This window comes from Quercus robur, chromosome 5 (assembly GCF_932294415.1).
Source record: "Quercus robur chromosome 5, dhQueRobu3.1, whole genome shotgun sequence".
In the NCBI taxonomy this organism is placed as follows: domain Eukaryota; kingdom Viridiplantae; phylum Streptophyta; class Magnoliopsida; order Fagales; family Fagaceae; genus Quercus; species Quercus robur.
The window spans coordinates 85,431,384-85,440,243 of record NC_065538.1 but is presented as its reverse complement, the minus strand read 5'-3'; the positions used below and the strand labels follow the sequence as shown (position 1 = coordinate 85,440,243).

The window sequence follows — 8,860 nt, the reverse complement described above, 5'->3', positions numbered from 1 at the left end:
ATGATAATGATGAATTTGAGTTCAAGTTGGACTTGTTAAAAAGATAGAGTTTCACTTCTTGTTAAATTTGGACTAATAATTTTATTTAAATATTATGCTGATGTGGAAAATTATGAAAGTTTCAGAAGTTTCGGTTATATATATATATATATATATATATATTTCAGGCACCAACATATGAACAATATATATTTAATAGCTTAGCATCTTCCTATGGTTTATGCCTTGCTACCCTTTAAGTCAAGTTAAAAAAAACATTGAAGTCAATGTGCTCAAACTTGGAAACTTCTAGGTTTGTGCATGATTTGACTTGCGCATTGTGGATAGAAGTACAAATCTGTTACTTCAGATTTAAGTCTTTTATTCCCTTTTGATTGTTTTCCAGGATAGAAGCATATATTCTTCTTTCATCTCAAATGGCTTCAAGTTAATTCTCTGTCTCGTTTCCTTATCAGCATAAGGAAAATGATCAGGAGAGAGAGAGAAGAGTCAGACATCTAAATTGTTGTGCCATCTTTGGTTTCTTTTCTTTGATAGTATCCAGAGTCCTTGGTTTTTGTTTTTCTTTTATCATATGGCAGGCTTGGCAGCAGCAATTGTTGGACGGGCTGCTCTGGGAGCAGTGTTTGGAAAGACATTTGCAGAGTTGTATGAGACAGTTAAGGATGTGGGAAGCAAAGTCGTTATGTTCAAATCTATTCTTATAAGTTTCAAATCCAATCTAGATCTTTTAGCACCAGTGGTTGAAGAGATAAGACGATTAAACCAAGAACTTAATCGACCAGAAGAGGAAACAAAGAGCTTGATCAAAGATATGAATGATGCTGAGCATCTCATTCGCACTTGCTCAGAAATCCAAGATTGGAACTACCTTTTCCAAGCCTTTTATGTGAAGAAACTTACCGATTTGGATAAGGCCATTGTCAGGTTCTGTAAAGTTCATATGCAAGCACAGAACAGAAGGGATCTTTTGCAGATTTTGGAGCAGTTGAAATCTATTCGAGAGGAAAAGAAGTCACCCATCATGAAGATACATGGGTTGTCTTGCTCAGTTCCTGGACCCCCGGATTTTACTGTTGGGCTGGATGAGCCTCTGAAGGAGTTGAAGATGCAGCTGTTGAAGGAGAAGCAGCAGCAGCTTGTACTGACTGCTCCTGGTGGATGTGGGAAGACCACATTGGTGAAAATGCTTTGCCAGGATGAGCAAATTAAATGTCTGTAATCTCTCCTTTGTGTGTGTGAAATTTTAATTTATTATTGGCAAGTGCTTTAGGAAATATTGTTTGAATACTCTTTAAGTTATATATAGTTCTAGTATGTGCATCCTTTATATCAAAAGTAAACCCTTAGGTACCATAAGAATAAAGCAAAACTGAATTGAATCATTTCACTGCAAAATTGTACAAAAAGCATATTTATAGAGAGGCTACCCTAACCCTATTCTTATACTAGTAGGACTATCAACTATGTTGCTTGAACTGAAAGTACAAGTTTGGTCTTTGTAAAATGGTTGGGCCCAATAGGCTCTAATATATATCTAAGAGGTACTACCACAAAAAAAATATATAGAGAAGTTCATTGTTGAATATTGAATTGAAATTTTGCTTGAATATTATATGCATGATTGTATATGGAATGAATGGGATTGCATTGTTTAAATTTCTGAAAGTGAAATTGAACTGCAATTTGAAACAAATCTGTCTCTTTAGATAAGATATGATAGGCTGTTGCTACTTATGTTCATTATTTTGTTTTAGCCATTTCAACAGTGAAGCATTGTTTTCGGCACATTTCATCTTTTGGATTTACTGCCCTGGAAGAGTGGTAACAAAGACAATGTAACCAAAAAAAAAAAAAAAAATCTCTTTTCTTGATACTTGTTGGCATTTCTCAAAGAACTTTGTTTTTGCCTGGTTCTAAATAAGATATGATAGGCAGTTGCTAATTATATTGTTTTAGCCCTTTTAACAGTCTAGCAGTGTTTTTGGCATATTTCATCCTTTGGATTTATTACCTTAGAATAGTAGTAACAAAGACTATGTATATTTAAAATAAATAAAAATTCTCTTTTCTAAATAATTGGAGGTGTTTCTCAAAGAATACTCTTTTGCACGATTCTCAACCTTTGCAATGATTGAAATTTGTGTATTCACTTCATATGAGTTCACCATGATTATCTATGTTTTCTGTTTCCAGTGTTATAAGAAATGTAATGTGCCTTGTTGGCAATTTTCTAACTAGATTGCTTTTGGATAGGCAAATTTAAGGACAAAATTTTTTTTGTCACCATTTCCAAAACTCTCAACCTGATGATCATTGTGCAAAGACTATTTCATCATATAAGTGGTATGGTGCCTGAGTTCCAATGTGATGAAGATGCAATCAACCAGCTACGGGAACTGATGACACAAATTGGATCAAATCCTATATTATTGATCTTGGATGATGTGTGGTCTGTATCTGAACTTCGTCTTGAGAAGTTAAAGTTAAATGTGCCAAATTTCAATATTCTGGTGACCTCAAGAACTACATTTCCAGGATTTAGCTTTACGTATAACTTAAAACCATTAAATGATGAAGATGCAACGACTCTGCTTCGTCACTTTGCATCACTGCAAGATGGGAGTTCTCACATTCCAGATAAAGTTATCAAAAAGGTGCTTTGTCAATCTGTGATTATATATATATATATATATATATATATATGGATGCTTAATTTTTTTCATAATTTTCTCCATTGGGAAAGTACTTATGTATATGCATATGAATGAAAAGATAAAATCTAGTTTTGGTCCTGCTTATTACATAATACCATATGTACCTGCCAAAATCACGCTTTCATACTTATACTTAAATTTGAGCTTGCTTGTTTTGTTTTAAATCCATTGTCCCCAAAATCCTACAACTTCGTTATCATATTTCCAAACAATTAATGTGGTTTTAAACTTTTAATAACTTTAGCATTGGCTTATATTGACCCTGTACCCTCCAAACTAAAACTGATTTTATTTGCTTCCTTAAATTGCAGATAGTGAGAGGCTCTGGGGGGCACCCACTAGCCCTCACAGTGAATGGCAGATCACTCTGTAGGAAGCCTATAGAGGCTTGGTACAGTAGAGCTAGGAAATTTTCTATCGGTCATTCTATTTTCAATTATAGTTCTGATCTGCTTGAATGTCTCCAAAAAAGCCTAGAATTTTCAGATCATGAAGTCGTTCTCAAAGAGTGTTTCATGGATCTTGGTTCATTTCATGAAGACCAAAGGATACCTGTTCTTGCCCTCATTGATATGTGGGCAGAATTATATAAACTTGATGAAGATGGCATTGATGCCATTGCCAATTTATATGAACTCACCACCAGGAATTTGGCTAATCTTGTGATGATAAGGTATGTTGACTCTTAATTTTGATGGTCTAATATTCTTGTAGCGTGCACGGCCTAAGGCACAACTTATTTTAATGTCTTATAACTTAATTAGCTTCTTATGGAAATAATAGTTTATTATAGATTAGTTGAGATGTACTTTTTGCATTTGAAGAAAGAATTTGAATCTTCTAACTCCTAATTTTTGGCCATTCACCAGGAAAGATTCAAGTGAGATCAACAATTATTATAATGAAGACTATGTCTCACAGCATGATCTTCTTAGAGAGCTAGCTATATTTGAAAGCCGCCAGGGCCAGAAGGACAAAGGCAAAGATTGATAATGGACATAAGTGGAAACTCTCTACCAAGTTGGTGCACAGAACAGGATCAGCAACCCATCAATGCCCGCTTGTTATCAATCTCAACTGGTTTGTTTATGTTTCCCTCTATCACTCACATGCATAAACACGAGTGCAGACAATACATGTTGAGTGCCACCTCACATCGTATATAATACTTTTTTGCAGATGAATCGTTCTTGTCAACTTGGTGCAACATTCAAGCACCCAAAGTTGAGGTTCTAGTTCTGAACTTCCAGACAGAGAATTACAGCTTACCTGAGTTTGTGGATAAAATGGATAATCTCAAGGTTTTGATAGCCACTAACTATGGTTTCTTTCCTACTGAATTAAGAAATTTTCAACCACTCAAGTCTCTACCCAATTTAAAGACAATCAGATTGGAGAAGGTTTCAATCCCTTCCCTTTGCAAGGCCCCTGTACTGTTGAAGAGTTTGAAGAAAATATCCTTGTTCATGTGTAATATTGGTCAGGCTTTTGAAAATTGTACTGTCCAAGCTTCAGATGCATTGCCAAATCTAATGGAGATAAACATTGACTATTGCAAAGATCTTGTGGAATTGCCTGCAGTGCTGTGTGATGTTATCCTCCTAAAAAAACTCATTATCACCAATTGCCATGAACTGTCTACACTTCCCAAAGAGATTGGAAAACTAGTGAATTTAGAAGTGCTCAGGCTTAAGTCCTGTACTGATTTATCTGAGTTGCCAGAGTCTATCAGAAGCCTTAAAAAGTTAAAACTTCTCGACATATCTGATTGCCTAAGCATTAGACACTTGCCAAAAGAGATTGGTGAGTTATGTAAATTAGGGGAGATCCACATGGAAGGGTGCTTGAGCTTGCGTAATGAGTTGCCACCATCAACTACAAATCTTGAGCAATTGAAGCTTGTGATATGTGATAAAGAGAGGGCTAAGTTTTGGGAACCTATCAAGGAAATTCTTACCAATCTAGAGGTCAAGGTGGCTGAAAAAGATATCAACTTGACTTGGTTTTTCAAACCATGATTTTCTGAGAATTGTTTCTTTTTGGATTATTTTGTAGGCTTTGTCAAACTTATTATCATTATCTTCCACTCTGTTTCTTTTTTTCTTACATTTCGGTCATATTGAACACATGAAAAAATATGTGTCAATAGAAATTATGATTGTTTTAAATCCTAGAATTATGTAGATTTGTGTGTTTCCTTAATTTTATGATGGTTTTTTTTTGGGGGACAAAAATATAGGTTTTATATCTGAAGTTTGTTTGAAATCAGACAAACATGATAGAAAATCAACAGAAAGTAAAATTGTTTTTACTTTCTCTTTAGTAGATGAAAAAAATGAATATACAGTGCAAAGATTAATCAAAGCTACTGCCAGTGTTTGTAACATCTTCTGGAACCAATACATCAAAATCACTGACAGGCCATTCTGCAGTCACCACTGCGCCACTAACATATATCTCTGTACCTGCATTAATTGAAGACCATACATGCCTTGCCGGTTCAGTTTCTGGATCCTGTGCAATGGTGATATGGTTCCCATTAGCGCCCTATAATTATATTGTCCATTTTGAAGCCGAGGGACAAACTTAGCTGCACCAATCAAGTTAGACTAAACTAAGAAAGTTCACTATTGTTAATTAGGGAAGAAATTGCTCTAAATGTGAATCTAACTGCCCACTTTGACATTCTGGATTCAGATACTAGTCCTGACCTCGTTTGTCATTTGGAAACCAATATTGGTGGTGTGAGACCTCTTCATGGTTATCGCCTGACTAAAGAAAATCTCGTGATGCTACAGCAAGGTGGATGCATTTTGCTATCCTATAGAGGGCGAAATTGTCTGAATCAATTCAACTGCATTAAGGCTTCATTTACAACTGACTGCCCAGGTTTGAAGGTGGAGGTATGTGGCCTTCGTCTCTTGTACAATTATGAGTTGGAAGAGTTTGAGCAAACAATATTAAGCCATAGCATGAACTCCTCGTCTAATGATTGGGATCTCATCCATCAATTGCCCACTGAAGATGGAAATAGGGATACGCAAAAGCATGATTATGGTGAAGGAACCTCCAGCTCTAGGAAGGGGTCTATTTTTGGAAGTCTAGGGAGACCCATTGATCCAAAAGACAAGGGCAAGCGAGTTCTAGAAGAATAATATCTCTTATGGTGCACTTTTGAAATTATTGGTAAGTCATCCTCCCTCTGGTTTTCAATTTTAATCTTAGACCAAAGAACTGATAATCTTTTACTGCAGTGCACAGAAAGATAAGATGGAAGACATTTGGGTGGTTGTTTTTCAAAATAGAAAATCCATAGACACAATATATAAATATATGTAAGCACGTGCTCAGAGGCTCTTATATATATATATTTTTTTGTAAAGGTTAATAATTTGCATCAATTATAAATTTGGATTATTACATTTTTCAATCACAAAAATTCTTAGGAGTGTGATGAGTGTTATGCATAGAGAAAGGTTAATGATTTTAATATTTGGTACAAATGCATAACACTCATCACACTCTTAGGTATTTTTGTGATTGAAAAATATAGTAATCCTAAATTATAATGGATGCAAATTATTAACCTTTACCAAAAAAAATAGAAGAGCCTCATGCACGTGCTCAGAGGTTAGTTTTATTTAAGGAAGTCAATTAAAGCATTCAAAAATTATCAAAAGCATTCAAAATCAAACTCAACAATTTATTTTGATACAATATCAAAATCATATAACCTTTTACATGGCATTGAAAAACAACGTATGTTCAATATTCATATACATATTTATCAACAAAAAATAAAATATCCATATGCATACAAAAATAATAAAGAGAAATGAACAAAATATGTCAGCTGCATTCTAAACCATCAAAAGAACATTTGTGTGTAGCCTTCTTTATTTCACACACTCTATGCACATTTTTATACGCTTTTTAGTTTCTTTTTTTCCCCCTTTTCTTTTGGATTTCCTAATAATTTCTATTATCATATAGGTTCAGATTAAAAGAAAGTGTTCTAAAAAAAACTCACATATAACATGAAACTAATAGAAAATACTCCATGTAGTGAGCATATTTTATAAAAACTTTTTAAAGATTCAATAACTTGGGCACCTAGCATGCAGATGAAGAATTTAAATAGAAACTTTATGTTAATCTTGTGAGACATTTTGAAACAACATCATTCTAAACAGAAGGGAAACTAAAAAAAAAAAAAAAAAACTTTTCTAAACAACCATTAACAGAAGCCAAAATGAAGAAATATAAATAAAGGGAACCAAAAGAAAGATCTCATTCATCATATTAGATGCAAAATTATTGAATTAAAAAAAGAAAAAAGAAAAGAGAAAAAAAAAAGAACAGTTTGACATTAAAGAAGAGAAATAAATACCAAACAAATAGAAATTGTCATGTGGCAAGAGACAACCAAATACATATTCTGAAGTTAGGATTTCACCAAAAGTTAGGATTTCACCAAATAGGTGTTAATTGGTTGTTGGTGAGATATTGACAAAGCAGGAGGGGCCAATAGCTTGAAACATAATTGCAGCTATGTTGTGCCCTTCTTGATCTGGTGGAAGCATGATATCAAGAGCATGGCTGTAACAATAACATTTCATTATCACAAATACACGTTTGAGAGGCATTTAATATAAGAAACCAAAACAAATATTTAAAAACGGTAATTGAATATATGAGATAGGAAAACTTAAATAATAAAAAAAGAAGAAAATAATCGGATAAGTAAAAGAAAATTATTTGCTCATATATACTTTGTAACGACCCCGCCCCAACTGTGTAGATATTGTCCGCTTTGGAGCCCATACCCCTCACGGTTTTGTTTTTCCCCAGGTTGCGCTGGGGAAAAGGACTCTACACATTGAAGGGAGGTCATTCTTTATAAACACATTCCCATGTGCTTCCCTAGGCGATGTGGGATTCCATGGAATGCAAGACCCCCCTTTATGGGTCATTACAATCCACCCCCCTTACGGGCACACGCGTCCTCGCGTGTGGGGCCCACACTTCCGGCTAGGGCATGGCTCTGATACCATCTGTAACGACCCCGCCCCAACTGTGTAGATATTGTCCTCTTTGGGGCCCATACCCCTCACGGTTTTGTTTTTTCCCAGGTTGCGCTGGGGAAAAGGCATCTACACATTGAAGGGAGGTCATTCCTTATAAACACATTCCCATGTGCTTCCCTAGGCGATGTGGGATTCCATGGAATGCAAGACCCCCCTTTTTGGGTCATTACATACTTATCTGGTTAGGTAATCAAGTCTCTTTCCAGCAAAGCAATTTATACGTATCCGGATTTGTTTAGTTTGATATTTCCAGAAGAAGAAGAAGGATATAGCTTCAAACTCAAAAAATAAAAACCGGAAATGTAAAAGAAATTAATAAAAGTTGTTCTCAGGAAGTTAATAGAGCAGTTTAAAAACCAACGTGAGTGTATTGGGAGTGATGTCCTATTTTGTAAATAATGTTTTACGTAGAAGTTAAAAAGCATTTTTATTAAGTTTTACCCCTACTTAGACAGGGGTTGTAAGGATATTTTGGAACAAAAAAAAAAAAAAAAAAATCTAGTCCAAATAGGGGCAGCCCCTTATATAGTAGTATAGATATATATAATTTTCATACGGATTAATGTGTTAGTGATATTTAAAAAAATTGATGTCATGATTGGTACAATAAAAACTTGTTAATTTAATTGTTATGAAAAATATTGTGAAATTTTTTTGTTTCTTTAACATTGCTCTTCTCAAACCATGAATTGCTTGGCCTATGCAACGACAATGTTTTTTTTACTTATTTCCTTTTCTTTTTTTTTATAAATTATATTTCAAACCCTATTGTTTTGGAGTAATTTTAAACTAGTCCTACGCTTATCAAAAGTTTCAATTTAAACTTTGCAGTTCAAAAGGTTTTCAAATAACCCTTCGATTATTTTCCTAACATCATTGATGAAAAGGACGTTCTGATATGTAATTCAGAGAACTGGATGGACTTATTTGAAACCTTTTAAAATGATAAGAGTTAAATTTTGTCACTTGTACAGGGTTGAGCTTGGAGTGGAAGGGACTGTCCTAAGGCTAATCTAATTGACCCATCTGACCTGAAGCATGGAGGACTGTTTTGAA

The 8,860-nt window shown here is 34.5% G+C and overlaps 1 pseudogene; it reads left to right on the top strand.

The window, feature by feature from the left end:
• Positions 1 to 247: 247 nt before the first annotated feature.
• LOC126727512 (probable disease resistance protein At5g66900) lies at positions 248 to 4,919 on the top strand (annotated as a pseudogene).
• The last annotated feature ends 3,941 nt before the right edge of the window (positions 4,920 to 8,860 follow it).